The sequence below is a fragment of the Alexandromys fortis genome, unplaced genomic scaffold (genome assembly GCF_014885135.2).
Source record: "Alexandromys fortis isolate MF-2015 unplaced genomic scaffold, M_Fortis_MF-2015_v1.1 scaffold_11, whole genome shotgun sequence".
Taxonomy (NCBI): Eukaryota; Metazoa; Chordata; class Mammalia; order Rodentia; family Cricetidae; genus Alexandromys; species Alexandromys fortis.
This window is the reverse complement of record NW_026067912.1, coordinates 12,764,317-12,772,240: the sequence shown is the minus strand read 5'-3', so window position 1 is coordinate 12,772,240 and position 7,924 is coordinate 12,764,317.

Below are 7,924 nucleotides of genomic sequence, written 5' to 3'. Positions count from 1 at the left end.
TTTAAAAAATTGTTGTTGACTAGTGCCTTTGCACGCTGGACTGTTGTTTTATGTAACTAATAACGTCAAGTCTATCCAAAATATTGGAGAAGAAGCAAAATGAGAAAGCGCTGATGGACTACATCATGGTGATCATTCTTAATATTTTCCCTCAGCAAACTGCATCCGGGTTGTTTTATGCCTGTGTTCTATCTGGAAAACATTATAAAACTTTGAGCAGACAATGGCACGTTAGTACAGTGCTTGCCAAAGCACCATATGCTTTTTCTGATAGAGATATAACTTTATTGCCTTTTATGTACTCTCTTGTTTAATACAGTAAGCAAATGGGAGATAATTTGAAATACCTTTTCCACCATTTGCAGTGTCAGAACATGCAACTTACCTTTAAGAATGCAAACGATTCATTGCTGGTGTTGGGCAGACAACAAACACATCTTTGAAACAATCACCTGCACGGTGCTGATCATTCCTAGGCTTTCCCCTCTGCGGTAATGAAATAGGATGTTCTTGCAAACTGTAGTTTTGGAGCCAGGCTTAAGATATCTTTGTGATCTCTGTGCACGTTCCTTTAGAGGCAAAGGGTGAAAAGCTGGATCCTCTATGCTAAAAAAAATGTCTTTAAGATTCCTTTGGGAAGAAGAATGATGTGTTTGATGGCCAAGAGTCCAGAGATATCTCTGGCTTCTGGGGTAGGATGGCTCTGGCAGATTTAAAGAGACTGTGGAGCCACAGGTAATGGATAATTGCACAGCCTCCATGGGGTTGTAGCTCCTCCTCACACTGATTTACTGCAGCCAGTCTTACCACCCTGGTTCTTTGTAGGCAGAGCATGTGTTGCATGCAGGGAATCGTTTGGGGGAGGTGATGGGAATTAATAGAAAGAACACTGGGTTTAGGTGACACCGTTTCTTGACCTGATTGTATGGCATTTGGTCTGGGATGTATCTCTTGACCTCAGACCCTCGTTTATTCATACGGCCAGTAAGCTGCACTCCATGATGTCCAAGCTATCTCTGAAGTCTAACGTTCTAGAGTTGTACAATGTGCGTGATCACGTGTCCAATTAATTAGGACCAATTTATATGATTTATGCCACGTTTCCAAACCACCTTCATATTTTGAATCTCGTTTTTCACCCTACCACAAACCTGTGAAATAGGACCGGGGAATGCTTTCGTCTCATTTGACGTATTAGGAAACTTAGGCAAATGGAGATTAAGTTAATGGCAGAGTCCAGGTCTCCTGACTCTCATTTCTGGGCTTCTGTACTAAATTAGGCTTGGATTAGTCTTTTGGGATACGTGTGAAAGGGTATGCAGCTGAATTCTTTGTGGAAAAAAAATAACTTGATAAATTATATTAAATTACTACAGTAGATAAAAAACAAACTTCTATTTCCCTTGTGGAGAATTTGCCTTTGAATCCCACTGTGAAATGGATTAGAACGTTTTGTTAGGATGTAAGCAATGTACAAATCCAGAAAAGGTACACATCTCATATCCTTCTAAATGGATAATTTCTCCCGGGACTTCTTTACTTTCGGAAAATTCACTTTATTATTGCATTCTAAAGATTGTGGCTTTAAATGCCACGGCATCCGAGTCTAACTGTTATTGGTGACACCTGTGGTTATTGGTCTCCGCTGTCATCCTCTCCGCTTCCTTTGTTCTGCTCCATGGATGCGATTTGATTTATGAATGAGAGCTTTTTTTGATTCTTCAAGATACATTTTTGGCGAATTGGTTCAATAACTTGTTATTGAAAAGCAAAATCCATCAGGGGCATATCTGCCTACTTCTCAAAGAACTCTCTCTTAGAATCTGTTTATTCATCACCAGTACCTCAGCCCTGGATTTTATGAGGACAGATCCATACTTTTTGTTTGTTAAAGTTGTCTATGAAAGTGTTCAACCCCAAAGACCAGCTTGAAAGCATCCTGTAATATCTGAGAAATTAAACAAATATCTAAATTCACAAGATGACCTACACAATACAATTCAGACTGCGAGCCCTTTGCCTTTGGTGAAGTACAGAGTGAACTGAGGTCAGACTACCAGACTCCATAAGAATGAGGATAGAATCAGTGTTCGAAGATTCCCTCGTCTGTCTCAGATCTGAAGGATGCATGTTTCTCAGCCACACTAAAGGCGGCTTTGGAATTGTACACTTGACCTCCTCAAGAGGAATCTACAAGGTATCCTAGCTAACTGCCGTTCCCACCCACTGTAAGAGCCAAACTGGTTGCATGGAGTCTAACTTCTGCTCACCTGGGATGTTTGCCTTCCTTTGCTTGACTTTCAAACACTGGAGATCACAATGAACAGCGGCTGCGCCCTTGTATACCTACCTGCCTCACTCTTCACACAGTTTTGTCATCGGATGCCATTTTGTCGGATTGTTGCCTTTTCAGAAACAGACATTTACCTGCTCCTTCTTGACACTGACATAGAAGATTCGTTGAGACAAAGGAAAACAAAAACCCTGCTTCCCACCTGCTCTATACATTATTCATATATTCAGCTAGACACTTCTATGTGACAGGCAGACTGCATGATCCTTCCCTGAAAAGTTCTCTGGAAATATTTCTCTTCCAGCTGTTTTCCTTTCATACAGAGGTTTACACACACACACACACACACACACACACACACACACACACACACACACACACACATTCTGAAAGCTTTGAACTATATAGGTCTTGAGCCAACATGTCTAGGTTAAGAATCTGGGATCTGTTGCATATAAAGCTGCACTGGTGGGCTTTTACAGTTGGGAAGCACAGCATCAAAGCATGTGTGCCCAAGTCCTCAACACCACCTCCAGGGTGAAGGATTTTCAGGGAGGACCCATAATACTCAGTATATGGTTGCATGCATGGGTATAAATTTTTTTAAAGCAAGAGGATTCAGAGGAAAGCCAGCAAAGGGAACAGGACCATGGAGCACCAGTAGAATCAGCCAGTACCTGCTTAATTTCTCTGATGAAGAATTCTGGCAACTAGGAGATGGTGTCCCCTGTGATGCTCATTAGACTTAGTGGCCCTGACTTGTGACAGATGTTAGGAACATAGCGCTTCTGACTACCACGCACCAACATTCTGGTCTCCTGAGAGTAACTCATGGCTTTGGCAGATGACTTAGGTACTTTAAACTGCTTCATCCCCTAGAGGATGATGGAAACTTCCCCAAACCCAGGTTCTCCAATGTCAGCCAAGGGCTCGCCCTACAAACAGCATTCTCAGGATAGCAGGGCCAACTTACTACACTTTTTTCTACACAATTGTATAGAAAAGAGATAAAAGAAAGTTTCCAAGTATGTTAACTAATGGTAGTATATTAGTTACTTTTGTGGGGCTGAGTCTATAATAACTAACGGAAACCTTTTAAGAGGGAAAGGATTTATTTTTGTTCATGGTTTTAGAGGGCTCATGGTTGAGAAGACAAGGCAGAGGTGATGGTGGTCAGTGCATGTGCCAGAGCTTCAAGTACGACAGCGTACCAAGAGGTAGAGAGCAGGTGCTGGAGGATGGCTTAGCAGTAGAGAACATTGGCTGCTCTTCAGGAGGAGCTAGGCTCAATTCTCAGCATCCTTGTGGTAGCTCACAACTGTCTGTAACTCCAGCTTCTGGGGGATATGATGACCTCTTCTGGCCTCCATGGTACATGCACGTGCACACACACACACACACACACACACACACACACACACACACACGCAAAACATCCAAACACATTAAAAAAAAAAACTCCAAAACAAAAAGTAGATAGCAGGTTGCAACTTGGGGCAATTATAACCTTTAAAAGGCCACCCCCAGGGACCCACTTCTTCCAGTTAAGTCCCACTTCCTAAAGGTTTCCCAGCCTCTCAAAGTAGGAAAAAAATGTTCAAAACATGAGCCTTTGGGGGGAGGGGTATATTTCAGATTCAAACCTTAAAAAGTAGAAAGAGAGACTAGATGAAGAAGGAGATTCTAGCAATGAAGTATGAAATCTTATTTCTTTGGGAATTTTTTTGGTTTGTATGTGTGTATATGTGCATATGTTTATGTGTATATATGCATTAATTTGTGTGGGAGTGTAAATATGTTTGCATGTGTACACATGCGGCCAGAGATTCAATGTTGGGAGTCTCCCTCAATTGTTTTCCAAGACCTTACTTTTTTGAGACAGGGTCTCTCACTGAAAACCCAGAGTTTGCTGATTCAGCTAGACTGGCTTCTGTCTTCCCTTGCCCAGTACTAGGATTGCAACCATCCCTCTTGTCATGTGTGTATGTGTGTACATGTAGGTGAGTGTCTATGTGTAGTTGTAGTGTATGGTGTATAGTGTGTATGCATGTGTGTGTGTGTGTGTGTGTGTGTGTGTGTGTAGTATCTTGCTGTCATTTTGTCTTAGTCCCTTGAAACACGGTCTTTCCCTCAACTAGGAGCTGGCTGGTAGCCAGGAAGCTCCAGAAATCTTCTTATTTCTACACTATGCTTTACAGAAGTGGGTTTATAAGAGTATGTGGCCATGCCAGGCCTTTTGTGAGGGTTCTGGGGATTGAATATGCATCCTTATGTCTGTATGGTAACATCTCTCCAGACCTTCTTGAGGATCTTAATAACAACATCCACCCGCCTGCATTTGAAAAGGAAGCAGGCCACGAAAAAAAAAAGATGGGAACCACCCAACCTCCAAGACCTCTAGGCTATTGGCTTATCTTCACTTATAGAAGAATCTGTTCTTTTTTTATTGATTTTTATTGAGCTCTACATTTTTCTCTGCTACCCTCTCTGCCTCCCCCTTCCCCTTCAATCCTCTCCCAAGTTCCCCATACTGCCAATTTACTCAGGAGATCTTGTCTTTTTCTACTACCTATGTAGATTAGTTCTATGTATGTCTCTCTTAGAATCCTCATTGTTGTCTAGGTTCTCTGGGATTGTGTTTGTGAGCTGGTTTTCTTTGCTTTATGTTTAAAAACCACTTATGAGTGAGTACATGTGATAATTGTCTTTCTGGGTCTGGGTTACCTCACTCAAAATGATATTTTCTAGCTCCATCCATTTGCCTACAGAATTCAAGATGTTGTTATTTTTTTTCTGTTGTGTAGTACTCCATTGGGTAAATGTACCACATTTTTCTTATCCACTATTCAGTCAAAGGGCATTTAGGTTGTTTCCAGGTTCTGGCTATGACAAACAATGCTGGTATGAACACAGTTGAGCACATGCCCTTGTGGCACGATTGAGCATCTTTTGGATATATACCCAAAAATGGTATTACTGGGTCTTGAGGAAGGTTGTTTCCTAATTTTCTGAGAAATTGCCACACTGACATCCAAAGGGGTGTACCAGCTTGTATTCCCATCAGCAATGCTGGAGTGTTCCCTTTTCCCCACAACCTCTCCAGCATAAGTTGTCATCAGTGGTTTTGATCTTGGCCAATGAATCTGTTCTTCTATATGTTCTTCAGCATGCTTACAAATTCACATGCTCTTAATTGTTATAGGGATGTAGACAAACATTCAGCTATAGACTTTTTAAAAAAATTCTTTTTATTTTTTCAAATAGAATAGTCCTTTCTCCAGTTTCTGGAAAGGCACCATTATAAAGATTGGGTGGATGGTCACTGAAAGCTGTGAGCCATGCCACCACACTTACATCTGCCCAAATAAACTAGAGTCGTGATGCTCAACCTCTTGGGCTTCCATGAATATTAATAAGTATTTGCTCCTGTGTTAGTCATGCTTTGAGACTTTAATCTTCATCACCGAGAAGTATCTTTCTGCATCTACAAACCTCCCAAGATTACCTGGTAGAGTAAGCCATCTGCTTATGGCGGGCTGATGGCAAAATCAAAGGGAAGAGACGATTGTTTATTATTATTTATTGTTTATTCCCAAGGAAGTTTCCAGATGGCGAGTCTGAGTATTTTGTCATCTAACTAGCAAGTTTTCTTGCTTCTAAACAATTAGACTTTCTCATACATTTATTTATGCCTATTTGTTTGTATCTAGTTCACTGACTCAGGCGAGCAGTAGAGCAGCCTATCCCTTACAAAACCACTCTAGAAAACCCAAGCCTGACAGACACAACCACTCCTCCTTGCATTTTAAGGGGCAAAACCCCCGGACTTGATTTTCACAATTTTAATCAGCTCTGACATTTTTTTTTTTACTTTTCTTAGTCCTATACATTTTTAAAAATTATTTATTTATTTTTATTTATTTATTAAAGATTTCTGCCTGCTCCCTGCCACCGCCTCCCATTTCCCTCCCCATCCCCCAATCAAGTCCCCCTCCCTCATCAGCCCGAAGAGCAATCAGGGTTCTCTGCCCTGTGGGAAGTCCAAGGACCACCCACCTCCATCCAGGTCTAGTAANACATTGCTTTTAAAAGTGTGGGCCAGAATTGGACTCAATAGTTTTTAGATGGTTTTTAAATCAAACACACAGATACACACATGCATACATATCTGATATATATATATTGTATTTATATATACACACTATATAATATATCTATATTCTCTACAAAAAGATGGATATCCATTTTTTGAGACAGGGTCTCATTATGCAGCCCTGGTTGACCTGGAACTTGATATATACACCAGGTTGGCCTCCAGCTTACCGATATCCAGCATGCACCACTATGCTTGGCTTAATATGCATATGCTTTTATTAAAATTTATTTTTATTTTATGTGTATGAGAGTTTTGCCTGCATGTGTCCATGTGTACCATGTGGTGCCTGGTACTTCCAGGAGTCATAAGTGAGCATCAGATCCCCTGAAACTGGAGTTTCAGACAGTTACAAGGCACCATTTTGGTGCTGGAACCCAATCCTAGGTCCCCTGCAAGAGCAGCAAGTGCTCTTAACAGCTGAACCATCTCTTTAGACCCTAATATACACATTGTTAAAAATTATTATTATTGCCAGGTGGCAATTAGTCCCAGCACTCCAGAGGCAGACACAGGCAGATTCTCTGTGAGTTTGAGGCCAGACTGGTCTACAGAGAGAGTTCTAGGACAGCTAAGGCAACACAGAAAAACCTGTCTCAGAAAAAGAAATTATTATTATTGAGACAGTGTTTCTCTGTGTAGCCCTGGCTGTCCTGAAACTCACTCTGTAGACTAGGATGGCTTCAAACTCAGAGACCTGCCTACCTCTGCCTCCTGATTGTTGGGATTAAAGGTGTGTGCCACTTCTTCCGGTTTTAAAATTATTTTTATTGGATGTATATGGGTGTTTTACGAGTGTTTAACTGTGCATCACATTTCTACAGTGCTTGTGGAGGCCAGGAAAAGGCATCAGATGCCCTGGGACTGGGATTTACAGCCAGTTGTGAGCCACCACGTGGACGGTGGAAATGGAATCCTCTGCAAGAACAAGAACAACGAGAAGCCATTTCCAACTCCTTACTATTTACATTTTTAAATTAATAATAGATGAAACTTATTCATTTCAAGTTTTTCTTTTTAAGTCCTTGGTATGATGCAGAAATCCTATCAACCATATGTTGGATCATTGTACTGGCTGGTTTTGTGTGTCAACTTGACACAAGCTAGAGTCATCAAAGGAAGGAGCCTTAGTCGAGGAAGTTCCTCCTTGAGATCCAGCTGTAAGGCACTTTCTCATTAAGGGATCAGTGAGGGAGGGCCCAGTCAATGGTGGGTGATGCCATCCCTGGGCTGGTGGCCCTGGGTTCTATAAGAAAGCGGGCTGAGAAAGCCGTGGGAAGTTAGCCAGTAAACAGCACCCTTCCATGACCTCTGCATCAGTTCCTGCCTCCAGGTCCCTACCCTGTTAGAGTTCCTGCCCTGACTTCCTTCAGTGATGGATGGCAATATGGAAGAGTAAGTCAAGCAAACCCTTTCCTCCCCAACTTGCTTTTGATCATAGTGTTAGGTCACAGCAATAAAAACCCTAACTAAGACAA